The sequence below is a fragment of the Somniosus microcephalus genome, chromosome 13 (assembly GCF_052327205.1).
Source record: "Somniosus microcephalus isolate GS21.2 chromosome 13, FLI_Smic_1.0, whole genome shotgun sequence".
Lineage (NCBI taxonomy): Eukaryota > Metazoa > Chordata > Chondrichthyes > Squaliformes > Somniosidae > Somniosus > Somniosus microcephalus.
The window spans coordinates 192,618,246-192,645,330 of record NC_140999.1 but is presented as its reverse complement, the minus strand read 5'-3'; the positions used below and the strand labels follow the sequence as shown (position 1 = coordinate 192,645,330).

General features: G+C 48.7%; 1 protein-coding gene across 1 annotated transcript in view; it reads left to right on the top strand.

Moving 5' to 3' along the window:
• Nucleotides 1-5,847: 5,847 nt before the first annotated feature.
• The window catches only part of LOC147108931 (neurocalcin-delta-like), a 40,094-nt gene continuing 18,856 nt past the window's right edge, over nucleotides 5,848-27,085 (top strand). The window contains exon 1 of the mRNA XM_086005887.1: nucleotides 5,848-5,964. The gene's annotated coding sequence lies outside the window, so the exon portion shown is untranslated. The remainder of the gene's footprint in view (nucleotides 5,965-27,085) is intronic.

Genomic DNA, 27,085 nt, shown 5'->3' with positions numbered 1-27,085 from the left:
ACCACCCGTAGACCTGGATCACGTTTTTCCCCCCATCACCACTGTGCTTTCCGTACTCTAACCTGCCACCCCGAGCTCCTCTCTCCCACCCTCCTCTCTCCCACCCTCCTCTCTCCCACTCTCCTCGCTCCTCTCTCCCACCCTCCTCTCTCCCACACTCCTCGCTCCTCTCTCCCATCCTCCTCGCTCCTCTCTCCCATCCTCCTCGCTCCTCTCTCCCATCCTCCTCTCCCCCACTCTCCTCGCTCCTCTCTCCCACCCTCCTCTCTCCCACACTCCTCGCTTCTCTCTCCCATCCTCCTCGCTCCTCTCTCCCATCCTCCTCGCTCCTCTCTCCCACCCTCCTCTCTCCCATCCTCCTCGCTTCTCTCTCCCACCCTCCTCGCTCCTCTCTCCCACCCTCCTCGCTCCTCTCTCCCACCCTCCTCTCCCCCACTCTCCTCGCTCCTCTCTCCCACCCTCCTCTCTCCCACCCTCCTCGCTCCTCTCTCCCACCCTCCTCGCTCCTCTCTCCCACCCTCCGAGCTCCTCTCTCCCACCCTCCGAGCTCCTCTCTCCCACCCTCCGAGCTCCTCTCTCCCACCCTCCTCTCTCCCATCCTCCTCGCTTCTCTCTCCCACCCTCCTCGCTCCTCTCTCCCACCCTCCGAGCTCCTCTCTCCCACCCTCCTCTCCCCCACTCTCCTCGCTCCTCTCTCCCACCCTCCTCTCTCCCACACTCCTCGCTCCTCTCTCCCACCCTCCTCGCTCCTCTCTCCCACCCTCCTCGCTCCTCTCTCCCACCCTCTGAGCTCCTCTCTCCCACCCTCCGAGCTTCTCCCCCCCTCCAATCCCCTGTCCTCTCCTCTCCCCCACCCTCCGATTCCCTGTCCTCCTCCACCGCCCCACCCTGTCTGATCTCCCTCTCCTCTGCCCCGTCAGATCTCCCGACCTCCTCCCCAAACACACGCAGCTAAAACAGGCTGGAACTTCAGTGTCTGAAGCCCCGGCCCTGTGGCTGCAGAGCTCGAGTCTGGTCCCCAAACCCAGACTACCACCCCGAGGCCGCGGCCTACTGCTCAGGCCTGCGCCCACCAGCTGCGCCACAGATCGCCAGCGATGGGAGGACATGGGCCACAACGTTGGAGCACATTCGCGGTTCCCGTGGGGGGCGGGTCCGCAGGCTGACGCTAAAGACCATGCAAATAGTCACCGTGCATAATCAAGGGAGGCTCAATGCTCACCCATTATTGGGCCTCAGGCCTCATTTCAATACTTTGGGTGAGCTGCCAGGGCCCTTCACATCCTGTGGTCATGAAAGGTGCTATATAAATGCAAGTTCTCTATCTTTATCTCTCAGCTGGCCTGTAACTAAAGTGCCAAGTTGAGCAAATTGAATATAAATAAAGGCTCACATTTCTAGTGTCTTTCACAACCTCAGGATGTCCCAAAGCACTTCACAGCCAAGCAAGTACTTTCTGAAGTGTAGTCACTGTTGTAATGTAGGAAACGCAGCAACCAATTTGTGCACAGCAAGCTCCCACAAACAGCAATGTGATAATGACCAGATAATCTGTTTTTAGTGATGTTGATTGAGGGATAAATATTGGCCCCAGGACACTGGGGAGAACTCCCCTGCTCCTCTTTAAAATAGTGCCAAGGGATCTTTTACATCCACCTGAGAGAGCAGACGGGGCCTCGGTTTAATGTCTCATCCGAAAGACGGCACCTCCGACAGTGCGGCGCTCCCTCAGTACCGCCCCTCCGACAGTGCGGCACTCCCTCAGTACTGCCCCTCCGACAGTGCAGCGCTCCCTCAGTACTGTCCCTCTGAAAGTGCGGCGCTCCCTCAGTACTGCCCCCTCTGACAGTGCGGCGCTCCCTCAGTACTGCCCCCTCTGACAGTGCAGCGCTCCCTCAGTACTGCCCCTCTGAAAGTGCGGCGCTCCCTCAGTACTGCCCCTCTGACAGTGCAGCACTCCCTCAGTACTGCCCCTCTGACAGTGCGGCGCTCCCTCAGTACTGCCCCTCCGACAGTGCGGCGCTCCCTCAGTACTGCCCCTCCGACAGTGCAGCGCTCCCTCAGTACTGCCCCTCTGACAGTGCGGCGCTCCCTCAGTACTGCCCCTCTGACAGTGCGGCGCTCCCTCAGTACTGCCCCTCCGACAGTGCGGCGCTCCCTCAGTACTGCCCCTCTGACAGTGCAGCACTCCCTCAGTACTGCCCCTCTGACAGTGCGGCGCTCCCTCAGTACTGCCCCTCCGACAGTGCAGCGCTCCCTCAGTACTGCCCCTCCGACAGTGCAGCGCTCCCTCAGTACTGCCCCTCTGACAGTGCGGCGCTCCCTCAGTACTGCCCCTCTGACAGTGCAGCGCTCCCTCAGTACTGCCCCTCCGACTGTGCAGCGCTCCCTCAGCATTGCATTGGGAGTGTCGGCCTGGATTTTTGTGCTCAAGTCCCTGGAGTGGGACTTGAACCCACAACCTTCTGACTCAGAGGCGAGTGTGCTGCCCACTGAGCCAAGGCTGTATAGAACAACAGCTGAGCAGGAAGGTGTCAAGATGGTTTCTTAGGAACAATGGGGGTGAAATTGGTCTTCGCCAGTAACGTGAAACGGGCTCATAGCCAATGGTCCCGTTATTTTTTTTTTGGGTGCACGGCCCCCTGTAACGGGCTGCGGCCCATTCAACACCTCGCAGACGCGGTTTTTCCCATTGAAAATCCGGTGATCCGGCTGCGCGGGAGCCCTAGAGCGCTACGCAGCCATGGAACTTAAAGGGAACATTGCTCATAGCGAATCGGCAGCACTTTTACACCACATCCCATTTTCTAATTCAGTTCAAGTTTTGGAATGATACAGCACAGGAGGAGGCCATTCGGCCCATCGTGCCTGTGCCAGCTCTTTGAAAGAGCTCTCCAATTAGTCCCACTCCCCCCTGCTCTTTCCCCAGAGCCCTGCAATTTTCACCTTTTCAAGTATTTATCCAATTCCCTTTTGAAAGTTACTATTGAATCTGCTTCCACTGCCTTTTCAGGCAGCGCATTCCAGATCACAACAACTCGCTGCGTGAAAAAATGTTTCCTCACCTCCCCTCTGGTTCTTTTGCCAATTACCTTAAATCTGTGTCCTCTGGTTACCGACCCTCCTGCCACTGGACACAGTTTCTCCTTATTTACCCTATAAAAACCCCTCATAATTTTGAAGACCTCTATTAAATCTCCTCTTAATCTTCTCTACTCTAAGGAGAACAATCCCAGCTTTCTAGTCTCTCCACAGAACTGAAGTCCCTCATCCCTGGAACCATTCTGGTAAATCTCCTCTGCACCCTCTACAAGGCCTTGTGTGTTGGTCTATGAGTGCATCATGGATCTCCAGGTGTTGCAATGTGTGTGTGTGTCACTTTGTACTTGTGAGCGTGAGTCATTGTGTGTGTGAGTGAGTGAGTTTGAGTGTGTGAGTGTATGTATGTGTGACTGTATGTGTGCAAGTGTGTGTGAGTGAGTGAGTTTGAGTGGGTGCATGAGTGTGTGTGTCAGTCACTGTGTGAGTGAGTGTGTGTCAGTGTCACTGTATGAGTGTGTCAGTCTGTGTTTCAGTGAGTGTGTGTGTGTCAGTCACTGTATGAGTGTGTCAGTCTGTGTTTCAGTGAGTGTGTGTGTGTCAGTGTCACTGTGTGAGTGTGTGTGTGTGTCAGTGCCACTATATGAGTGTGTCAGTCTGTGTGTCAGAGAGTGTGTGTGTCAGTCTGTGTGTCAGAGAGTGTGAGTGTGTCAATCTATGTGTCAGAGAGTGTGAGTGTCAGTCTGTGTGTCAGAGAGTGTGAGTGTGTCAGTCTGTGTGTCAGAGAGTGTGAGTGTGTCAGTCTGTGTGTCAGTGTGAGTGTGTCAGTCTGTGTGTCAGAGAGTGTGAGTGTGTCAGTCTGTGTGTCAGAGAGTGAGTGTGTCAGTCTGTGTGTCAGTGTGAGTGTGAGTGTGTCAGTCTGTGTGTCAGAGTGAGTGTGTCAGTCTGTGTGTCAGAGAGTGTGAGTGTGTCAGTCTGTGTGTCAGAGAGTGTGAGTGTGTCAGTCTGTGTGTCAGTGTGAGTGTCAGTCTGTGTGTCAGAGAGTGTGAGTGTGTCAGTCTGTGTGTCAGAGAGTGAGTGTGTCAGTCTGTGTGTCAGTGTGAGTGTGAGTGTGTCAGTCTGTGTGTCAGAGTGAGTGTGTCAGTCTGTGTGTCAGAGAGTGTGAGTGTGTCAGTCTGTGTGTCAGAGAGTGTGAGTGTGTCAGTCTGTGTGTCAGTGTGAGTGTGAGTGTGTCAGTCTGTGTGTCAGAGTGTGAGTGTGTCAGTCTGTGTGTCAGAGAGTGTGAGTGTGTCAGTCTGTGTGTCAGAGAGTGTGAGTGTGTCAGTCTGTGTCAGTGTGAGTGTGTCAGTCTGTGTGTCAGAGTGTGAGTGTGTCAGTCTGTGTGTCAGAGAGTGTGAGTGTGTCAATCTATGTGTCAGAGAGTGTGAGTGTGTCAGTCTGTGTGTCAGAGAGTGTGAGTGTGTCAGTCTGTGTGTCAGAGAGTGTGAGTGTGTCAGTCTGTGTGTCAGTGAGTGTGAGTGTGTCAGTCTGTGTGAGTGTGTCAGTCTGTGTGTCAGAGAGTGTGAGTGTGTCAGTCTGTGTGTCAGTGTGAGTGTGTCAGTCTGTGTGTCAGTGTGTGTGTCAGTGTGTGTGTCAGAGAGTGTGAGTGTGTCAGTCTGTGTGTCAGTGAGTGTGAGTGTGTCAGTCTGTGTGTCAGAGAGTGTGAGTGTCAGTCTGTGTGTCAGTGAGTGTGTCAGTCTGTGTGTCAGAGAGTGTGAGTGTGTCAGTCTGTGTGTCAGAGAGTGTGTGTGTGTCAGTCTGTGTGTCAGTGTGAGTGTGTCAGTCTGTGTGTCAGAGAGTGTGAGTGTGTCAGTCTGTGTGTCAGAGAGTGAGTGTGTCAGTCTGTGTGTCAGTGTGAGTGTGAGTGTGTCAGTCTGTGTGTCAGAGTGAGTGTGTCAGTCTGTGTCAGAGAGTGTGAGTGTGTCAGTCTGTGTGTCAGAGAGTGTGAGTGTGTCAGTGTGAGTGTGAGTGTGTCAGTCTGTGTGTCAGAGTGTGAGTGTGTCAGTCTGTGTCAGAGAGTGTGAGTGTGTCAGTCTGTGTGTCAGAGAGTGTGAGTGTGTCAGTCTGTGTCAGTGTGAGTATGTCAGTCTGTGCGTCAGAGAGTGTGAGTGTGTCAGTCTGTGTGTCAGAGAGTGTGAGTGTGTCAGTCTGTGTGTCAGTGTGAGTGTGTCAGTCTGTGTGTCAGAGTGTGAGTGTGTCAGTCTGTGTGTCAGAGAGTGTGAGTGTGTCAGTCTGTGTGTCAGAGTGTGAGTGTGAGTGTGTCAGAGAGTGTGAGTGTGTCAGTCTGTGTGTCAGAGTGTGAGTGTGTCAGTCTGTGTGTCAGAGTGTGAGTGTGTCAGTCTGTGTGTCAGAGAGTGTGAGTGTGTCAGTCTGTGTCAGAGAGTGAGTGTGTCAGTCTGTGTGTCAGAGAGTGTGAGTGTGTCAGTCTGTGTGTCAGTGTGAGTGTGTCAGTCTGTGTGTCAGAGAGTGTGAGTGTGTCAGTCTGTGTGTCAGAGAGTATGAGTGTGTCAGTCTGTGTGTCAGAGAGTGTGAGTGTGTCAGTCTGTGTGTCAGGGAGTGTGAGTGTGTCAGTCTGTGTGTCAGAGAGTGTGAGTGTGTCAGAGAGTGTGAGTGTGTCAGTCTGTGTGTCAGAGAGTGTGAGTGTGTCAGTCTGTGTGTCAGCAGCCCCCTCAGTCCCAGGGCAGTATTGCAGCAGTAAAGCCGCAGTTTGCAATCCTCTGTAACTTCCTCTTCCTTTTGTCCTTTTAAGGTCTGTTCTCTGATGTCACTCAGTCACTTTCCGGGGCCGCTTGCCGCGAAACTGGCGTCAGTTTCAGGCCGGGATCCAGCCCGGGGCCGGGAGACTGCGGGACACCGGTGAGACTCGGAGCCGCAGCCCAGCGCCCGGTGAGTGACAGCAGGCGCTCAAATTCCGCTCCGAATGGAGAATTAAAGCGATTAGAAACACAGAAGACAAAAGGAAACGAGACCGAGAAGTGATCGAGTGTGAAAGCAAGTGTGCAAAAGTGCAAAGGAGTAAGGGTGGGTGTGAGCGAATGAGAGCCTGCAGGGATGATTGTGAAGCAGTCATGTGTGTGAGATTGTTCGATGAGCGAGTGATTTATAACAAAACTGTGTGTGTGCGTGTGAGAAAATGAGTGTGAGAGCATTAGCATGTCAAGGCGGGTGTGAGAGAGCTGGTGTGTGGGAGAATGAGTGAGAGATGCAGGGTGTGAGAAGTAGTGTGCAAGAGTGTGAGAAAATGAGTGAGCAGAAGGGAATGAGTGTGTAAAAATGTATGTGAATCGGGGTGTGATAGGATGTGAGAATCAGTGTGCAGATCAGAATGTGAGTGTGATCGAGTGCGAATCAAAATTGAGTGCCAGAGAATCAGCGTGTGAGAATCAGAATGTGAGTGTGAGAGAATCTGTGAGCTTGTGAGAATTGGAGTGTGAAAGAATCAGTGTGCGAACCCAAATGAGAGAATCGGTAAGTGTGTAAAAAATCCGAGTGTGTAAAACTGAGTGTGAGAGAATCCAAAAGGTTAGAGTCAGTGAGCAAAACCAAGTGACCGAATCAGTAACTGTGAGAATCAGTGTGAGGGGGATCAGTGTGTAAGGATGTGTGAGTGTCAGAATCAGTGTGAAAAAGTGTGTAAGAGTGTGAGGGGTACGAGAGCGGTGTGTGGATCTGCTCTGATCACACCCAGATATCGCTGGGATGTGAAATTCATGGGTTTTTTATTGGCTACTAATTAGGATCTGTACAGAGCTTTGTAGGGTTAGTGTTTAGGGTCAGCGCTGTTGCTTAGGGTATTCGGGGTCAGGAGCAGCCTATATGGACAGTGTTTAGGTTTTATAAGGTGTGTGTGATGATACTGAACCAGTAACTCAAGTTCAAATCCCAGTATGGCAACAGCTGATATTAAATTCAACAAATCTGGTAAATTGGAGCATTAGGGTCAGTTATGGGGTTTAGGGTTTTGTTTTAGGGTCAGTGATGGGGTTTAGGGTTTAGTTTTAGGGTCAGTGATCGGGTTCAGGGTTTAGTTTTAGGGTCAGTGATGGGGTTTAGGGTTTAGTTTTAGGGTCAGTGATGGGGTTTAGGGTTTAGTTTAAGGGTCAGTGATGGGGTTTAGGGTTTAGTTTTAGGGTCAGTGATGGGGTTTAGGGTTTAGTTTTAGGGTCAGTGATGGGGTTTAGGGTTTAGTTTAAGGGTCAGTGATGGGGTTTAGGGTTTGGTTTTAGGGTCAGTGATGGGGTTTAGGGTTTAGTTTTAGGGTCAGTGGGGTTTAGGGTTTAGTTTTAGGGTCAGTTATGGGGTTTAGGGTTTGGTTTTAGGGTCAGTGATGGGGTTTAGGGTTTAGTTTTAGGGTCAGTGGGGTTTAGGGTTTAGTTTTAGGGTCAGTTATGGGGTTTAGGGTTTAGTTTTAGGGTCAGTTATGGGGTTTAGGGTTTGGTTTTAGGGTCAGTGATGGGGTTTAGGGTTTAGTTTTAGGGTCAGTGATGGGGTTAAGGGTTTGGTTTTAGGGTCAGTGATGGGGTTTAGGGTTTAGTTTTAGGGTCAGTGGGGTTTAGGGTTTAGTTTTAGGGTCAGTGATGGGGTTTAGGGTTTAGTTTTGGGGTCAGTGATGGGGTTTAGGGTTTAGTTTTAGGGTCAGTGATGGGGTTTAGGGTTTAGTTTTAGGGTCAGTGATGGGGTTTAGGGTTTAGTTTTAGGGTCAGTGATGGGGTTTAGGGTTTAGTTTAGGGTCAGTGATGGGGTTTAGGGTTTAGTTTTAGGGTCAGTGATGGGGTTTGGGGTTTAGTTTTAGGGTCAGTGATGGGGTTTAGGGTTTAGTTTTAGGGTCAGTGATGGGGTTTAGGGTTTAGTTTTAGGGTCAGTGATGGGGTTTAGGGTTTAGTTTTAGTGTCAGTGATGGGGTTTAGGGTTTAGTTTTAGGGTCAGTGATGGGGTTTAAGGTTTAGTTTTAGGGTCAGTGATGGGGTTTAGGGTTTCGTTTTAGGGTCAGTGATGGGGTTTAGGGTTTGGTTTTAGGGTCAGTGACGGGGTTTAAGGTTTAGTTTTAGGGTCAGTGATGGGGTTTAGGGTTTCGTTTTAGGGTCAGTGATGGGGTTTAGAGTTTAGTTTTAGGGTCAGTGATGCGGTTTAGGGTTTAGTTTTAGGGTCAGTGATGGGGTTTAGGGTTTAGTTTTAGGGTCAGTGATGCAGTTTAGGGTTTAGTTTTAGGGTCAGTGATGGGGTTTGGGGTTTAGTTTTAGGGTCAGTGATGGAGTTTAGGGTTTCGTTTTATGGTCAGTGATGGGGTTTAGGGTTTCGTTTTAGGGTCAGTGATGGGGTTTAGGGTTTAGTTTTAGTGTCAGTGATGCGGTTTAGGGTTTAGTTTTAGGGTCAGTGATGGGGTTTAGGGTTTAGTTTTAGGGTCAGTGATGGGGTTTGGGGTTTAGTTTTGGGGTCAGTGATGCGGTTTAGGGTTTCGTTTTAGGGTCAGTGATGGGGTTTAGGGTTTAGTTTTAGGGTCAGTGATGGGGTTTAAGGTTTAGTTTTAGGGTCAGTGATGGGGTTTAGGGTTTCGTTTTAGGGTCAGTGATGGGGTTTAGGGTTTGGTTTTAGGGTCAGTGACGGGGTTTAAGGTTTAGTTTTAGGGTCAGTGATGGGGTTTAGGGTTTCGTTTTAGGGTCAGTGATGGGGTTTAGAGTTTAGTTTTAGGGTCAGTGATGCGGTTTAGGGTTTAGTTTTAGGGTCAGTGATGGGGTTTAGGGTTTAGTTTTAGGGTCAGTGATGCAGTTTAGGGTTTAGTTTTAGGGTCAGTGATGGGGTTTGGGGTTTAGTTTTAGGGTCAGTGATGGAGTTTAGGGTTTCGTTTTATGGTCAGTGATGGGGTTTAGGGTTTCGTTTTAGGGTCAGTGATGGGGTTTAGGGTTTAGTTTTAGGGTCAGTGATGCGGTTTAGGGTTTAGTTTTAGGGTCAGTGATGGGGTTTAGGGTTTAGTTTTAGGGTCAGTGATGGGGTTTGGGGTTTAGTTTTGGGGTCAGTGATGCGGTTTAGGGTTTCGTTTTAGGGTCAGTGATGGGGTTTAGGGTTTAGTTTTAGGGTCAGTGATGGGGTTTAGGGTTTAGTTTTAGGGTCAGTGATGGGGTTTAGGGTTCAGTTTTAGGGTCAGTGATGGGGTTTAGGGTTTCGTTTTAGGGTCAGTGATGGGGTTTAGGGTTTAGTTTTAGGGTCAGTGATGGGGTTTAGGGTTTAGTTTTAGGGTCAGTGATGGGGTTTAGGGTTTAGTTTTAGGGTCAGTGATGGGGTTTGGGGTTTAGGTTTGGGGTCAGTGATGGAGTTTAGGGTTTAGTTTAAGGGTCAGTGATGGGGTTTAGGGTTTAGTTTTAGGGTCAGTGATGGGGTTTATGGTTTAGTTTTAGGGTCAGTGATGGGGTTTAGGGTTTAGTTTTAGGGTCAGTGATGGAGTTTAGGGTTTAGTTTTAGGGTCAGTGATGGGGTTTAGGGTTTAGTTTTAGGGTCAGTGATGGGGTTTAGGGTTTAGTTTTAGGGTCAGTGATGGGGTTTAGGGTTTGGTTTTAGGGTCAGTGATGAGGTTTAGGGTTTAGTTTTAGGGTCAGTGATGGGGTTTAGGGTTTAGTTTTAGGGTCAGTGATGGGGTTTAGGGTTTAGTTTTAGGGTCAGTGATGGGGTTTAGGGTTTAGTTTTAGGGTCAGTGATGGAGTTTAGGGTTTAGTTTTAGGGTCAGTGATGGGGTTTAGGGTTTAGTTTAAGGGTCAGTGATGGGGTTTAGGGTTTAGTTTTAGGGTCAGTGATGCAGTTTAGGGTTTAGTTTTAGGGTCAGTGATGGAGTTTAGGGTTTAGTTTTAGGGTCAGTGATGGGGTTTAGGGTTTAGTTTTAGGGTCAGTGATGCAGTTTAGGGTTTAGTTTTAGGGTCAGTGATGCAGTTTAGGGTTTAGTTTTAGGGTCAGTGATGGGGTTTAGGGTTTAGTTTTGGGGTCAGTGATGGGGTTTAGGGTTTAGTTTTAGGGTCAGTGATGGGGTTTAGGGTTTAGTTTTAGGGTCAGTGATGGGGTTTAGGGTTTAGTTTTAGGGTCAGTGATGGGGTTTAGGGTTTAGTTTTAGGGTCAGTGATGCAGTTTAGGGTTTAGTTTTAGGGTCAGTGATGGGGTTTAGGGTTTAGTTTAAGGGTCAGTGATGGGGTTTAGGGTTTCGTTTTAGGGTCAGTGATGGGGTTTAGGGTTTTGTTTTAGGGTCAGTGATGCGGTTTAGGGTTTAGTTTTAGGGTCAGTGATGGGGTTTAGGGTTTAGTTTTAGGGTCAGTGATGGGGTTTAGGGTTTAGTTTTAGGGTCAGTGATGCGGTTTAGGGTTTAGTTTTAGGGTCAGTGATGGGGTTTAGGGTTTAGTTTTAGGGTCAGTGATGGGGTTTAGGGTTTAGTTTTGGGGTCAGTGATGGGGTTTAGGGTTTAGTTTTAGGGTCAGTGATGGGATTTAGGGTTTAGTTTTGGGGTCAGTGATGGGGTTTAGGGTTTAGTTTTAGGGTCAGTGATGGGGTTTAGGGTTTAGTTTTAGGGTCAGTGGGGTTTAGGGTTTAGTTTTAGGGTCAGTTATGGGGTTTAGGGTTTGGTTTTAGGGTCAGTTATGGGGTTTAGGGTTTGGTTTTAGGGTCAGTGATGGGGTTTAGGGTTTAGTTTTAGGGTCAGTGGGGTTTAGGGTTTAGTTTTAGGGTCAGTTATGGGGTTTAGGGTTTGGTTTTAGGGTCAGTGATGGGGTTTAGGGTTTAGTTTTAGGGTCAGTGGGGTTTAGGGTTTAGTTTTAGGGTCAGTTATGGGGTTTAGGGTTTAGTTTTAGGGTCAGTTATGGGGTTTAGGGTTTGGTTTTAGGGTCAGTGATGGGGTTTAGGGTTTAGTTTTAGGGTCAGTGATGGGGTTAAGGGTTTGGTTTTAGGGTCAGTGATGGGGTTTAGGGTTTAGTTTTAGGGTCAGCGGGGTTTAGGGTTTAGTTTTAGGGTCAGTGATGGGGTTTAGGGTTTAGTTTTGGGGTCAGTGATGGGGTTTAGGGTTTAGTTTTAGGGTCAGTGATGGGGTTTATGGTTTAGTTTTAGGGTCAGTGATGGGGTTTAGGGTTTAGTTTTAGGGTCAGTGATGGGGTTTAGGGTTTAGTTTAGGGTCAGTGATGGGGTTTAGGGTTTAGTTTTAGGGTCAGTGATGGGGTTTAGTTTTAGGGTCAGTGATGGGGTTTAGGGTTTAGTTTTAGGGTCAGTGATGGGGTTTAGGGTTTAGTTTTAGGGTCAGTGATGGGGTTTAGGGTTTAGTTTTAGGGTCAGTGATGGGGTTTAGGGTTTAGTTTTAGTGTCAGTGATGGGGTTTAGGGTTTAGTTTTAGGGTCAGTGATGGGGTTTAAGGTTTAGTTTTAGGGTCAGTGATGGGGTTTAGGATTTCGTTTTAGGGTCAGTGATGGGGTTTAGGGTTTGGTTTTAGGGTCAGTGACGGGGTTTAAGGTTTAGTTTTAGGGTCAGTGATGGGGTTTAGGGTTTAGTTTTAGGGTCAGTGATGGGGTTTGGGGTTTAGTTTTGGGGTCAGTGATGCAGTTTAGGGTTTAGTTTTAGGGTCAGTGATGGGGTTTAGGGTTTAGTTTTAGGGTCAGTGATGGGGTTTAGGGTTTCGTTTTAGGGTCAATGATGGGGTTTAGGGTTTAGTTTTAGGGTCAGTGATGCAGTTTAGGGTTTAGTTTTAGGGTCAGTGATGGGGTTTAGGGTTTAATTTTAGGGTCAGTGATGGGGTTTAGGGTTTCGTTTTAGGGTCAGTGATGGGGTTTAGGGTTTCATTTTAGGGTCAGTGATGGGGTTTAGGGTTTAGTTTTAGGGTCAGTGATGGGGTTTAGGGTTTAGTTTTAGGGTCAGTGATGGGGTTTAGGGTTTAGTTTTAGGGTCAGTGATGGAGTTTAGGGTTTAATTTTAGGGTCAGTGATGGGGTTTAGGGTTTAGTTTTAGGGTCAGTGATGGGGTTTAGGGTTTAGTTTTAGGGTCAGTGATGGGGTTTAGGGTTTAGTTTTAGGGTCAGTGATGGGGTTTAGGGTTTAGTTTTAGGGTCAGTGATGGGGTTTAGGGTTTAGTTTTAGGGTCAGTGATGGGGTTTAGGGTTTAGTTTTAGGGTCAGTGATGCGGTTTAGGGTTTAGTTTTAGGGTCAGTGATGCGGTTTAGGGTTTAGTTTTAGGGTCAGTGATGGGGTTTAGGGTTTAGTTTTAGGGTCAGTGATGGAGTTTAAGGTTTAATTTTAGGGTCAGTGATGGGGTTTAGGGTTTAGTTTAAGGCTCAGTGATGGGGTTTAGGGTTTAGTTTTAGGGTCAGTGATGCGGTTTAGGGTTTAGTTTTAGGGTCAGTGATGGGGTTTAGGGTTTAGTTTTAGGGTCAGTGATGCAGTTTAGGGTTTAGTTTTAGGGTCAGTGATGGGGTTTAGGGTTTCGTTTTAGGGTCAGTGATGGGGTTTAGAGTTTAGTTTTAGGGTCAGTGATGCGGTTTAGGGTTTAGTTTTAGGGTCAGTGATGGGGTTTAGGGTTTAGTTTTAGGGTCAGTGATGCAGTTTAGGGTTTAGTTTTAGGGTCAGTGATGGGGTTTGGGGTTTAGTTTTAGGGTCAGTGATGGAGTTTAGGGTTTCGTTTTACGGTCAGTGATGGGGTTTAGGGTTTCGTTTTAGGGTCAGTGATGGGGTTTAGGGTTTAGTTTTAGGGTCAGTGATGCGGTTTAGGGTTTAGTTTTAGGGTCAGTGATGGGGTTTAGGGTTTAGTTTTAGGGTCAGTGATGGGGTTTGGGGTTTAGTTTTGGGGTCAGTGATGCGGTTTAGGGTTTCGTTTTAGGGTCAGTGATGGGGTTTAGGGTTTAGTTTTAGGGTCAGTGATGGGGTTTAGGGTTTAGTTTTAGGGTCAGTGATGGGGTTTAGGGTTCAGTTTTAGGGTCAGTGATGGGGTTTAGGGTTTCGTTTTAGGGTCAGTGATGGGGTTTAGGGTTTAGTTTTAGGGTCAGTGATGGGGTTTAGGGTTTCGTTTTAGGGTCAGTGATGGGGTTTAGGGTTTAGTTTTAGGGTCAGTGATGGGGTTTGGTGTTTAGGTTTGGGGTCAGTGATGGAGTTTAGGGTTTAGTTTAAGGGTCAGTGATGGGGTTTAGGGTTTAGTTTTAGGGTCAGTGATGGGGTTTATGGTTTAGTTTTAGGGTCAGTGATGGGGTTTAGGGTTTAGTTTTAGGGTCAGTGATGGAGTTTAGGGTTTAGTTTTAGGGTCAGTGATGGGGTTTCGGGTTTAGTTTTAGGGTCAGTGATGGGGTTTAGGGTTTAGTTTTAGGGTCAGTGATGGGGTTTAGGGTTTGGTTTTAGGGTCAGTGATGAGGTTTAGGGTTTAGTTTTAGGGTCAGTGATGGGGTTTAGGGTTTAGTTTTAGGGTCAGTGATGGGGTTTAGGGTTTAGTTTTAGGGTCAGTGATGGGGTTTAGGGTTTAGTTTTAGGGTCAGTGATGGAGTTTAGGGTTTAGTTTTAGGGTCAGTGATGGGGTTTAGGGTTTAGTTTAAGGGTCAGTGATGGGGTTTAGGGTTTAGTTTTAGGGTCAGTGATGCAGTTTAGGGTTTAGTTTTAGGGTCAGTGATGGAGTTTAGGGTTTAGTTTTAGGGTCAGTGATGGGGTTTAGGGTTTAGTTTTAGGGTCAGTGATGCAGTTTAGGGTTTAGTTTTAGGGTCAGTGATGCAGTTTAGGGTTTAGTTTTAGGGTCAGTGATGGGGTTTAGGGTTTAGTTTTGGGGTCAGTGATGGGGTTTAGGGTTTAGTTTTAGGGTCAGTGATGGGGTTTAGGGTTTAGTTTTAGGGTCAGTGATGGGGTTTAGGGTTTAGTTTTAGGGTCAGTGATGGGGTTTAGGGTTTAGTTTTAGGGTCAGTGATGGGGTTTAGGGTTTCGTTTTAGGGTCAGTGATGGGGTTTAGGGTTTCGTTTTAGGGTCAGTGATGCGGTTTAGGGTTTAGTTTTAGGGTCAGTGATGGGGTTTAGGGTTTAGTTTTAGGGTCAGTGATGGGGTTTAGGGTTTAGTTTTAGGGTCAGTGCTGGGGTTTAAGGTTTAGTTTTAGGGTCAGTGATGGAGTTTAGGGTTTAGTTTAAGGGTCAGTGATGGGGTTTAGGGTTTAGTTTTAGGGTCAGTGATGGGGTTTAGGGTTTAGTTTTAGGGTCAGTGATGGGGTTTAGGGTTTAGTTTTAGGGTCAGTGATGGGGTTTACGGTTTAGTTTTAGGGTCAGTGATGGGGTTTAGGGTTTAGTTTTAGGGTCAGTGATGGGGTTTAGGGTTTAGTTTTGGGGTCAGTGATGGGATTTAGGGTTTAGTTTTAGGGTCAGTGATGAGGTTTAGGGTTTAGTTTTAGGGTCAGTGATGGGGTTTAGGGTTTAGTTTTAGGGTCAGTGATGGGGTTTAGGGTTTAGTTTTGGGGTCAGTGATGGGGTTTAGGGTTTAGTTTTAGGGTCAGTGATGGGGTTTAGGGTTTAGTTTTAGGGTCAGTGATGGGGTTTAGGGTTTAGTTTTAGGGTCAGTGATGGGGTTTAGGGTTTAGTTTTAGGGTCAGTGATGGGGTTTAGAGTTTAGTTTTAGGGTCAGTGATGGGGTTTAGGGTTTAGTTTTAGGGTCAGTGATGGGGTTCGGGGTTTAGTTTTAGGGTCAGTGATGGGATTTAGGGTTTAGTTTTAGGGTCAGTGGGGTTTAGGGTTTAGTTTTAGGGTCAGTGATGGGGTTTGGCGTTTAGTTTTAGGGTCAGTGATGCGGTTTAGGGTTTAGTTTTAGGGTCAGTGATGGGGTTTGGGGTTTAGTTTTAGGGTCAGTGATGGGGTTTAGGGTTTAATTTTAGGGTCAGTGATGGGGTTTAGGGTTTAGTTTTAGGGTCAGTGATGGGGTTTAGGGTTTAGTTTTAGGGTCAGTGATGGGGTTTAGGGTTTAGTTTTAGGGTCAGTGATGGGGTTTAGGGTTTAGTTTTAGGGTCAGTGATGGGGTTTAGGGTTTAGTTTTGGGGTCAGTGATGGGATTTAGGGTTTAGTTTTAGGGTCAGTGATGGGGTTTAGGGCTTAGTTTTAGGGTCAGTGATGGGGTTTAGAGTTTAGTTTTAGGGTCAGTGATGGTGGTTTAGAGTTTAGTTTTGGGGTCAGTGATGGGATTTAGGGTTTAGTTTTAGGGTCAGTGATGGGGTTTAGGGTTTAGTTTTAGGGTCAGTGATGGGGTTTAGGGTTTAGTTTTAGGGTCAGTGATGGGGTTTAGGGTTTAGTTTTAGGGTCAGTGATGGGGTTTAGGGTTTAGTTTTGGGGTCAGTGATGGGATTTAGGGTTTAGTTTTAGGGTCAGTGATGGGGTTTAGGGCTTAGTTTTAGGGTCAGTGATGGGGTTTAGAGTTTAGTTTTAGGGTCAGTGATGGGGTTTAGGGTTTAGTTTTGGGGTCAGTGATGGGATTTAGGGTTTAGTTTTAGGGTCAGTGATGGGGTTTAGGGTTTAGTTTTAGGGTCAGTGATGGGGTTTAGGGCTTAGTTTTAGGGTCAGTGATGGGGTTTAGAGTTTAGTTTTAGGGTCAGTGATGGGGTTTAGGGTTTAGTTTTAGGGTCAGTGATGGGGTTTAGGGTTTAGTTTTAGGGTCAGTGATGGGTTTAGGGTTTAGTTTAGGGTCAGTGATGGGGTTTAGGGTTTAGTTTTAGGGTCAGTGATGGGGTTTAGAGTTTAGTTTTAGGGTCAGTGATGGGGTTTAGGGTTTAGTTTAGGGTCAGTGATGGGGTTTAGGGTTTAGTTTAGGGTCAGTGATGGGGTTTAGGGTTTAGTTTTAGGGTCAGTGATGGGGTTTAGGGTTTAGTTTTAGGGTCAGTGATGGGGTTTAGAGTTTAGTTTTAGGGTCAGTGATGGGGTTTAGGGTTTAGTTTTAGGGTCAGTGATGGGGTTTAGGGTTTAGTTTTAGGGTCAGTGATGGGGTTTAGGGTTTAGTTTAGGGTCAGTGATGGGGTTTAGGGTTTAGTTTTAGGGTCAGTGATGGGGTTTAGGGTTTAGTTTAGGGTCAGTGATGGGGTTTAAGGTTTAGTTTTAGGGTCAGTGATGGGGTTTAGGGTTTAGTTTTAGGGTCAGTGATGGGGTTTAGGGTTTAGTTTTAGGGTCAGTGATGGGGTTTAGGGTTTAGTTTTAGGGTCAGTGATGGAGTTTAGGGTTTAGTTTTAGGGTCAGTGATGGGGTTTAGGGTTTAGTTTGGGGTCAGTGATGGGGTTTAGGGTTTAGTTTTAGGGTCAGTGATGAGGTTTAGGGTTTAGTTTTAGGGTCAGGGGAGCGTGGGGCAGGGGGAGTGGATGAGAGTTTAATTTTGATACTTAAAGAAGAGATGGAAGGCGTGAGCTCGGTGATTTCCCTAGCCTGGATTGTTTACCCTGATTTACACCCATTTTACATTGGGGCGTATTGTAATGAGATTCACAGGCAATCCCGGGGGAATGGGCAGGTTTTCGGGACTAACTTCCAGGATGTTCCCATGCAGGGAATTCAGGGCCTACGAGTGAATAACAGGCGGCTAATTCTCACAGTAATGACACCGAGAAAGAGTCAGCACCTTCAGTAGGGGAAGACTTAAAAGAAAGACCTGCATTTCTATAGCGCCTTTCACAACCTCAGGATGTCCCAAAGCGCTTTACAGCCAATGAAGTACTTTTTGAAGTGTAGTCACTGTTGTAATGTAGGAAACGCGTCAGCCAATTTGCGCACAGCAAGCTCCCACAAACAGCAGTGTGGTAATGACCAGATATTTTGTTTTTAGTGATGTTGGTTGAGGGATAAATATTAGCCCCGGGACACTGGGGTAGATCTCGGGGATCTGTTACCTGAGAGAGCAGACGGGGCCTCGGTTTAACATCTCATCCGAAAGACGGCACCTCCGACAGTGCAGCACTCCCTCAGCACTGCACTGGAGTGTCAGCCTGGATTATGTGGTCAAGTCTCCGGAGTGGGACTCGAACCCTCGACCTACTGGCTCAAGCGTGCTACCCACTGAGCCATGGCCAACACAAGGAATAGTGAGCAGAAGAGTATCATATTTACACTGAGTCATGTCTAGAAATACAAGAATTTACTTCCCACACATTGGTGGATATGCGGGACTGACTCACAGCAAAACCGGGAACATTGTTCAATTCACTCCTTCAAAAAGGAGCTGCATGGATTTCTGATTGGGAACAGGAGTGAGGTTCTGTCCTGCCAGGGTGGAGGGAATACTGTCTTTCAGGATCTGCGCAGGGGGTTGAATGATGGAGATGTGAGGCTGGATGTTGCTGGGGGAAGCGGGGTTTATGCTGCAGCTGTACAAAACCCTGGTTAGACCACACCTGGAGCACTATGAGCAGTTCTGGGCACCACACCTTAGGAAGGATATATTGGCCTTGGAGGGAGTGCAGCGTAGGTTTACCAGAATGATACCCGGACTTCAAGGGTTAAGTTACGAGGAGGGAATTACACAAACTAAGGGTTGTATTCCCTAGAATTTAGAAGGTTAAGGGGTGATCTGATCGAAGTTTTCAGGATATTAAGGGGAACAGATAGGGTAGATAGAGAGAAACTATTTCCGCTGGTTGGGGAGTCTAGGACTAGGGGGCAGAGTCTAAAAATTAGAGCCAGACCTTTCAGGAGTGAAATTAGGAAACACTTCTACACACAAAGGGTGGTAGAAGTTTGGAACTCTCTTCCGCAAACAGCAATTGATGCTGGATCAATTGTTAATTTTAAATCTGAGATTGATAGCTTTTTGTTAACCAAAGGTATTAAGGGATATGGGCCAAAGGCGGGTATATGGAGTTAGGTCACAGATCAGCCATGATCTCACTGAATGGCGGAGCAGGCTCGAGGGGCTGAATGGCCTCCTCCTGTTCCTATGTTCCTAAGTACACAGAACGTTCCTTCAGCAGATTAAACAGGAGGGTGTATCCATGACAGGGTAGGTTGTACACGATGTGAAAGGGAGCAGCATTTAATAACAAAAAATGCAAAGAAGCTCTCCCAGTTGCAGGCTGTGTGCTTCAGCACAAACTCCCCCTTCCCCAATACCCCAATGTCAACAGGATATTGGGGTGCGTTTCCCCATGGCTAGGTCACGAGCAGCCCCAAATCCCTTCCCTTCCCCCCCCAACCGCCACCGGGACCTCCGCCACCAGGGCCTCCGCCACCGGGACCTCCGCCACCGGGACCTCCGACACCATGACCTCCGCCACCGGGACCTCCGACACCAGGACCTCTGCCACCGAGACCTCCGCCACCGGGACCTCCGCCACCCCTTCAGGTTCAAATCGAACGTTTCATTCCTTCATTGCCCAGGGTCGTTTGGTTCTGGTTCCTTCTTTCACACCTCGGCCAGTGTCATTCCGCTAATTAAAGATGAAAATGCTGGAACTTTATGGCACCACAGAAAGGAAATGATAGATTTAAGAAAACCTGTCAGCTGAATCGCAGTTTTATCTCCCAGCTGCTGCTGGATTGCTTGTGCTTGTTCGGTTTATTTTTATCTCTACCATATTCTATTAAAATTGCTCATCTAACCGGATCCGTTTTGTAAATTCTACTTTTTCTCCTGCTGTAAGTCCCCTGTTCCGAAGCAGCCTGATTGACGCCTTCAAGTCAATGTGAAGTGGTTTTTTTCCGATGTGAATCAGTCCAGGGCGGCAGCATAAGTGAGGAGACAACGATGCATATTAAAGCCCCCTGCGAGGGTCGCGACTCCTCCAGCATACTGTCCGGCACCCGGTTTGAGTCAGCGCCATGGGCAGTATAACTCCAGCCCAAAGCAGAGCAAAGGCTGCTAATGTGGGTCCTCTGTTAGGTGGACGAGAAATGATGCAGAATCTATGCGGGTCCACAGTATCAATAACTGGGACTCTGAGATCAACTGACCCTTCCTGGGCTGGGCGTTGCTTTGAATTGCGGGGGGGGGGGGGGTGGCTGCGGTTAGAGCCTCTGACGAAGGGCCCCAGTCCTGAAACGTTGACTGTGTTTCTCTCTCCACGGATGTTGCCGGGCCTGCTGAGTGTTTCCAGCATTTTCTGTTGTTATTTCTGGCGGTTAAGCTGCTGGACTAACAACCCTGAGATCTGTGAGTTCAAATCATGGCAGGTTATGAAAAAAAAATGTAATCTAGCCGTCTCTGGGTAGAAAATAACCATGAAAAGCTGCCAGAATGTTGTAGAAGAAACCCAACTGTTTCACCATTGACCATTAGAGGAGCGAGTCTCCTTCCTTACCTGGTCTGGACTACGTTTGACTCTTGTGTCCGTGACACGTCAAGAAAGAAAGACTGGCAGTTATATCGCGCCTCTCATACCTCAGAACCTTTCAAAGCGCTTTACAGCCAATCGCATGTAGTCACTGTTGTAATGTAGAAAACACGGCAGCCAATTTTTAGCACAGCAAGCTCCCACAATCAGCAATGTGATAATGACCAGATCATCTGTTTTTAGTGATGTTGGTTGAGGGATAAATATTGGCCCCAGGACTTCTCCCCTGCTCTTCTTCGAAATAGTGCCTGTGGGACCATTTACACCCACCTCAGAGAGCAAATGGAAACTCGGTCTAACATCTCATCTGAAATAAGGCACCTCCGACAGTGCAGCACTCCCTCAGTACTGCCCCTCCGACAGTGCAGCAGTCCCTCCAGTACTGCCCCTCCAACAGTGCAGCGCTTCCTCAGTACTCCCCCTCCGACAGTGCAGCGCTCCCTCAGTACTGCCCCTCCGACAGTGCAGGGCTCCCTCAGTACTCCCCCTCCGACAGTGCAGCGCTCCCTCAGTACTGCCCCTCCGACAGTGCAGGGCTCCCTCAGTACTCCCCCTCCGACAGTGCGGCGCTCCCTCAGTACTGCCCCTCCGACAGCGCGGCACTCCCTTAGTATTGTCCCTCTGACAGTGCGGCGCTCCCTCAGTACTGCCCCTCCGACAGTGCAGGGCTCCCTCAGTACTCCCCCTCCGACAGTGCGGCGCTCCCTCAGTACTGCCCCTCCGACAGCGCGGCACTCCCTTAGTATTGTCCCTCTGACAGTGCGGCGCTCCCTCAGTACTGTCCCTCCGACAGTGCAGCACTCCTTCAGTACTGCCCCTCCAACAGTGCAGCGCTCCCTCAGTACTGCCCCTCCGACAGTACAGCGCTCCCTCAGTACTGCCCATCCGACAGTGCAGGGCTCCCTCAGTACTCCCCCTCCGACAGTGCAGCACTCCCTCAGTACTAACCCCACTGCCCTCTGAGTGAAAACATTTTCTTCAAATCCCCTCTAAACCTCCTACCAATTATTTTAAATCTATGTCCCCTGGTTTTGGACCCCTCTGCTAAGGGAAATAGGTCCTTCCTATCCACTCTATCTAGTCCCCTCATAATTTTATACACCTCAATTAAGTCTCTCCTCAGCCTCCTCTGTTCCAAAGAAAACAACCCCAGCCTATCCAATCTTTCCTCATAGCTAAAATTCCCCAGCCCAGGCAACATCCTTGTAAATCTCCTCTGCACCCTCTCTAGTGCAATCACATCCTTCCTGTAATGTGGTGACCAGAACTGCACGCAGTACTCTAGCTGAGGCCTAACTAGTGTTTTATACAGTTGAAGCATAACCTCCCCTGCTCTTATATTCTATGCCACGGCTAATAAAGGCAAGCATTCCGTATGCCTTCTTAACCACCTTATCTACTTGGCCTGCTACCTTCAGGGATCTGTGGACATACACTCCAAGATCCCTCTGTTCCTCTACACTTCTCAGTGTCATACCATTTAATGTGTCTTCCCTTGCCTTGTTAGCCCTCCCCAAATGCATTACCTCACACTTCTCCGGATTGAATTCCATTTGCCACTGTTCTGCCCACCTGACCAATCCATTGATATCTTCCTGCAGTCTGCAGCTTTCTTCTTCATTATCAACCACACGGACAATTTTTGTATCATCTGCAAACTTCTTAATCATACTTCCTACATTCAAGTCTAAATCATTGATATATACCACAAAAAGCAAGGGACCCAGGACTGATCCCTGCGGAACCCCTGGAAACAGACTTCCAATCAAAAAAACACCCTTCGACCATTACCCTTTGTTTCCTGCCTCTGAGCCCATTTTGGATCCAACTTGCCACTTTGCCTTGGATCCCATGGGCTTTTACTTTTGTGCCCAGTCTGCCATGTGGGACCTTATCAAAAGCCTTGCTAAAATCCACATAGACTACATCAAACGCACTACCCTCATCGAACCGCCTTGTTACCTCCTCAAAAAATTCAATCAAATTAGTCAGACACGACCTTCTCTTGACAAATCCATGCCGACTGTCCCTGATTAATCCGTGTCTTTCTAAATGAAGATTTATCCTGTCTCTCAGAATTTTTTCCAATAATTTTCCCACCACCGAGGTTAGTTGACTGGCCTGTAATTACTCAGTCTATCCTTTTCTCCCTTTTTAAACACTGGCACCACATTAGCAGTCCTCCAGTCAGAGAGGATTGAAAAATGATGGTCAGGGCCTCTGCTATTTCCTCTGTTACTTCTCTTAACAGTCTGGGATACATTTCATCCGGGTCTGAGGATTTATCGACTTTCAAAGATACTAAACCCCTTAATATTTCCTCTTTCCCAATGTTTATTTCATCTAATATTTCACACTCCTCCCTGATAGCAATGTCTGCTTCGTCCCTCTCCTTTGTGAAAACAGACGCAAAGTATTCATTAAGAACCCTACCCATGTCTTCCACCTCCACACACTGGGGGGGAGGGAGGGGAACTTGGAGGTGGCGGTGTTCCCATGCGCCTGCTGCCCTTGTCCTTCTAGGTGGAAGAGGTCGCGGTTTGGGAGGTGCTGCCGAAGAAGCCTTGGCGAGTTGCTGCAGTGCATCTTGTAGATGGTACACACTGCAGCCACGGTGCGCCGGTGGTGGAGGGAGTGAATGTTTAAGGTGGTGGATGGGGTGCCAATCAAGCGGGCTGCTTTGTCTTGGATGGTGTCGAGCTGCACTCATCCAGGCAAGTGGAGAGTATTCCATCACACTACTGACTTGTGCCTTGTAGATGGTGGAAAGGCTTTGGGGAGTCAGGAGATGAGACACTCACCGCAGAATACCCAGCCTCTGACCTGCTCTTGTTGCCACTGTATTTATGTGGCTGGTCCAATTAAGTTTCTGGTCAATGGTGACCCCCAGGATGTTGATGGTAGGGGATTCGGCGATGGTAATGCCGTTGAATGTCAAGGGGCGGTGGTTAGTCTCGCCGTGTCTCGTCGTGTCGCAGTGTGCGTCACCGTGTCTCGCCGTGTCTCGTCGTGTCGCAGTGTGCGTCACCGTGTCTCGCCGTGTCTCGGCAGCAAGGCCTGTTTCTGGGAATATTGCATGCAGCACATTAAGAGAGGGTGAGGCTCACTGTAACGTGAGATTTCCTCATCGGGGTCACGGGAGCTTTGAACACAGCTATCACTTCCCCCGGGGAACAGGAACTGTTGAGTGCTGTTTTTGCATCTGTTTTGCCGTTTATGCTCATATTGTCTGCTGCGTTTCCTACATTACAACAGCGACTACACTTCAAACAGTACTTCATTGGCTGTAAAGTGCTTTGGGACGTCCTGAGGTTGTGAAAGGCGCTATAGAAATGCAAGTTATTTCTATTTTAATTAGTTATATGTAAATTGATTCTTCCTTAATATATATGTTAGAAAAAAAAATCTTCTCCACCCAACCCTAATATATATTAAATTAAATTATTAAAAGTTTATTGTGCTCATAATAATGCTTTAGTTGGTAATCTGAATACCTGCTGTGGAACTGAGCCGTTAGACCAGCTCCGCCGGAGAGAGCAGACGGGGTCTCGGTTTAACGTCTCATCCGAAATATGGCACCACAGGGCAGTGCTCCCTCAGTACTGCCCCTCCGACAGTGTGGCGCTCCCTCAGTACTGCCCCTCCGACAGTGTGGCGCTCCCTCAATACTGCCCCTCCAACAGTGCGGCGCTCCCTCAGTACTGCCTCTCCGACAGAGCGGCACTCCCTCAATACTGCCCCTCCAACAGTGCGGCGCTCCCTCAGCACTGCCCCTCCAACAGTGCGGCGCTCCCTCAGTACTGCCCCTCCGACAGTGCGGCGCTCCCTCAGTACTGCCCCTCCGACAGTGCGGCGCTCCCTCAGTACTGCCCCTCCGATAGGGCAGCGCTCCCTCAGTACTGCCCCTCCAACAGTGCGGTGCTCACTCAGTACTGCCCCTCCAACAGTGCGGCGCTCCCTCAGTACTGCCCCTCCGACAGTGCGGCGCTCCCACAGTACTGCCCCTCTGATAGGGCAGCGCTCACTCAGTACTACCCCTCCGACAGTGCGGCACTCCTTCAGTACTGCCCCTCCGACAGTGCGGCACTCCTTCAGTACTGCCCCTCCGACAGTGCCATGCTCCCTCAGTACAGCCCCTCTGACAGTGCAGCACTCCCTCAGTACTGCCCCCCTACAGTGCAGCACTCCCTCAGTACTGCCCCTCCTACAGTGCAGCATTCCCTCAGTACTGCCCCTCCGACAGGGCAGTGCTCCCTCAGTACTGCCCCTCCGACAGTGTGGTGCTCCCTCAGTACTGCCCCTCCGACAGTGCGGCGCTCCCTCAGTACTGCCCCTCCAACAGTGCGGCGCTCGCTCAATACTGCCCCTCCAACAGTGCGGCCCTCCCTCAATACTGCCCCTCCAACAGTGCGGCGTTCCCTCAGTACTGCCCCTCCGACAGTGCGGCGCTCCCTCAGTACTGCCCCTCCGATAGGGCAGCGCTCCCTCAGTACTGCCCCTCCAACAGTGCGGCGCTCACTCAGTACTGCCCCTCCGACAGTGCGGCGCTCCCTTAGTACTGCCCCTCCGACAGTGCGGCGCTCCCACAGTACTGCCCCTCTGATAGGGCACAGTACTGCCCCTCCGACAGTGCGGCACTCCTTCAGTACTGCCCCTCCGACAGTGCCATGCTCCCTCAGTACAGCCCCTCTGACAGTGCAGCACTCCCTCAGTACTGCCCCCCTACAGTGCAGCACTCCCTCAGTACTGCCCCTGACAGTGCAGCACTCCCTCAGTACTGCCCCTCCTACAGTGCAGCGCTCCCTCAGTACTGTCCCTCCAACTGTAGGGCGCTCCCTCAGTACTGCCCCTCCGACAGTGCGGTGCTCCCTCAGTACTGCCTCTCCGACAGTGCAGCGCTCCCTCAGTACTGCCCCTCCGACAATGCAGCGCTCCCTCAGTACTGCCCCTCCGACAGTGCGGCACTCCCTCAGTACTGCCCCTCCGACAATGCAGCGCTCCCTCAGTACTACCCCTCCGACAGTGCAGCGCTCCCTCAGTACTGCCCCTCCGACAGTGCAGCGTTCCCTCAGTACTGCACTGGGAATGTCAGTCTAGGTTTTGTGCTCAAGTCTCTGGAGCGGGTCTGTGAACCCATGATCTTCTGACTCAGAGACGTGAGTGTTACCAACTGAGCCAAGCCCAGCATTCCTGCTCCTGATTACAACTATTAACAGATTAATGGACCTTTTGCTGTTTTTGTTGACCATTGATACTTGTCTCAATGGAATTGATCCACTCGACAAATTCTCGTGCAAGAAACACAGTGAAGGATGAGAAGGTTGCAGAGCATAAGAACAAAAGTAATAGGAGCAGGAGTCGGCCACTTGGCCCCTCGCGCCCACTCCACCATTCAACAGGATCACGGCTGATCTTCTCCCTCAACTCCACCTTCCTGCACGATCCCCATATCCCTTAGTTCCTTTATTTCCGAAAAATTTATCGAACTCTTGAATACACTCAACGACTGAGCATGCACAGCTCTCTCGATTCCAAAGATTCACCACCCTCTGAGTGAAGACATTTCTCCTCATCTCAGTCCTAAATGCCCGACCCCTTATTCTGAGACTGTGACCCCGTGTTCCAGATTCCCCAGCCAGGGGAAACATTTTCCCAGCATTAACCCTGTCAAGCCCCTTAAGAATTTTACACGTTTCAATTAGATCACCTCTCATTCTTCTAAACTCTAGAGAATATAGGCCGAGTCTACTCAATCTCTCCTCATAGGACAATCCCCCCATCCCAGGAACCAGTCTAGTGAACCCTCGCTGCACTCCCTCTAAGGGAGCCTTTCCTTAGGTAAGGAGACCAGAACTGTACACAGTACTCCAGGTGTGGCCTCACCAATGGCCTGTATAATTGTAGTAAGGCTTCTTTACTCTTATACTCTAATCCCTTTGTAACAAAAGCTAACATACCATTTGCTTTCCTAATTGCTTGCTGTACCTGCGTGTTAACTTTCTGTGATTTATGTACAAGGACACCCAGGTCCCTCTGAGTGCAAACATTTCCCAGTCTCTCACCATTCAAAAAATATTCTGCCTTTTAGTTTTTCCTACCAAAGTGGATAACTTCACACTTCCCCACACTGTATTCCATTTGCCATGTTCTTGCCCACTCAGTCAACCTGTCTATATCTCTCTGCAGCCTCTTTGCGTCCTCCTCACCGCTTACTTTCCCACCTAACTTTGTATCATCAGCAAACTTGGATACGTTACACTCAGTCCCTTCATCTAAGTCATTAATATAGATTGTGAATAGCTGAGGCCCCAACACTGATCCTTACGGTACCCCGCTAGTTACAGCCTGCCAACCTGAAAAAATCCCATTTATTCCTACTCTCTGTTTTCTGTCCCTTAACCAACCCTCAATCCATGCTAATATATTACCCTCAATCCCATGAGTCCTAATTTTGTGTAATAACCCCTTGTGTGGCACCTTATCGAATGCTTTTTGAAAATCCAAATACACCACATCCACTGGTTCCCCCTTATCCATCCTACTAGTTACATAAGAACACGAGACATAGGAGCGGGAGTCGGTTATTCGGCCCCTCGAGCCTGCTCCTCCATTCAATAAGATCATGGCTGATCTGATCTTGGCCTCAACTCCACTTCCCTGCCCGCTCCCCATAACCCTCGACTCCCTTAGAGTTCAAAAATCTGTCTATCTCCACCTTAAATATATTCAATGACTCCGCCTCCACAGCTCTCTGGGGAAGAGAATTCCAAAGATTCACGACCCTCTGAGAGAAGAAATTCCTCCTCATCTCTGTTTTAAAAGGGTGCCCCCTTATTCTGAAACTATGCCCCCTAGTTCTAGATTCCCCCTCGAGGGGAAACATCCTCTCTGCATCTACCCTGTGAAACCCCTTCAGAACCTTATATGTTTCAATAAGATCCCCTCTCATTCTTCTAAACTCCAATGAGTATAAACCCAACATCTTCAAAAAACTCTTACAGATTTCTCAAACATGATTTCCCTTCCATAACACCAAGTTGACTCTGCCTAATCATATTATGATTTTCTAAGTGCCCTGTTACCACATCCCTAATAATGGATTCTAGCATAAACGTAATGTGCCTATTTTTATAATATGGAGCCTTTTCAATTTCAGTCGCCCTTCTCTAAGCTGAACCTTTCCCATTGGAATTCCAATCTTATTGCTTTTGTAACGTGAGTGACACTTTGCTCAGGTAACAGGAAGTTTAAAAATAATTATAATTTAAAACAAGGTTATGATATTAATCTGGGGCAGGGCAACAGTAGTCTTGTCGCACGACAGGAAGCGTGTACTTACTGCACTTCCTGTTTCAGAGTTCGAATGCTCATCTATATTTGGATTGAATACGCATGACTCACTCCCATCGCTCCACCATCGGCGGCCGTGCCTTCTGTTGCCTGGGCCCTAAGCTCTAGAATTCCCTCCTTAAATCTCTTCGCCTCTCCACCTCTCGCTCCTCCTTTAAGACGTTCCTTAAAACCTACCTCCTTGACCACCTGCCCTAATATCTCCTTATGTGGCTCGGTGTCAATTTTTGTCTGGTGACGCTCCCTGTGAATCGCCTTGGAATATTTTTACTCCATTAAAGGCGCTATATAAATGCAAGGCTTTCGATAAGGCCCCACATAAGAGATTAGCGTGCAAAATTAAGGCACATGGGATTGGGGGCAAGGTATTGACTTGGATAGAGAACTGGTT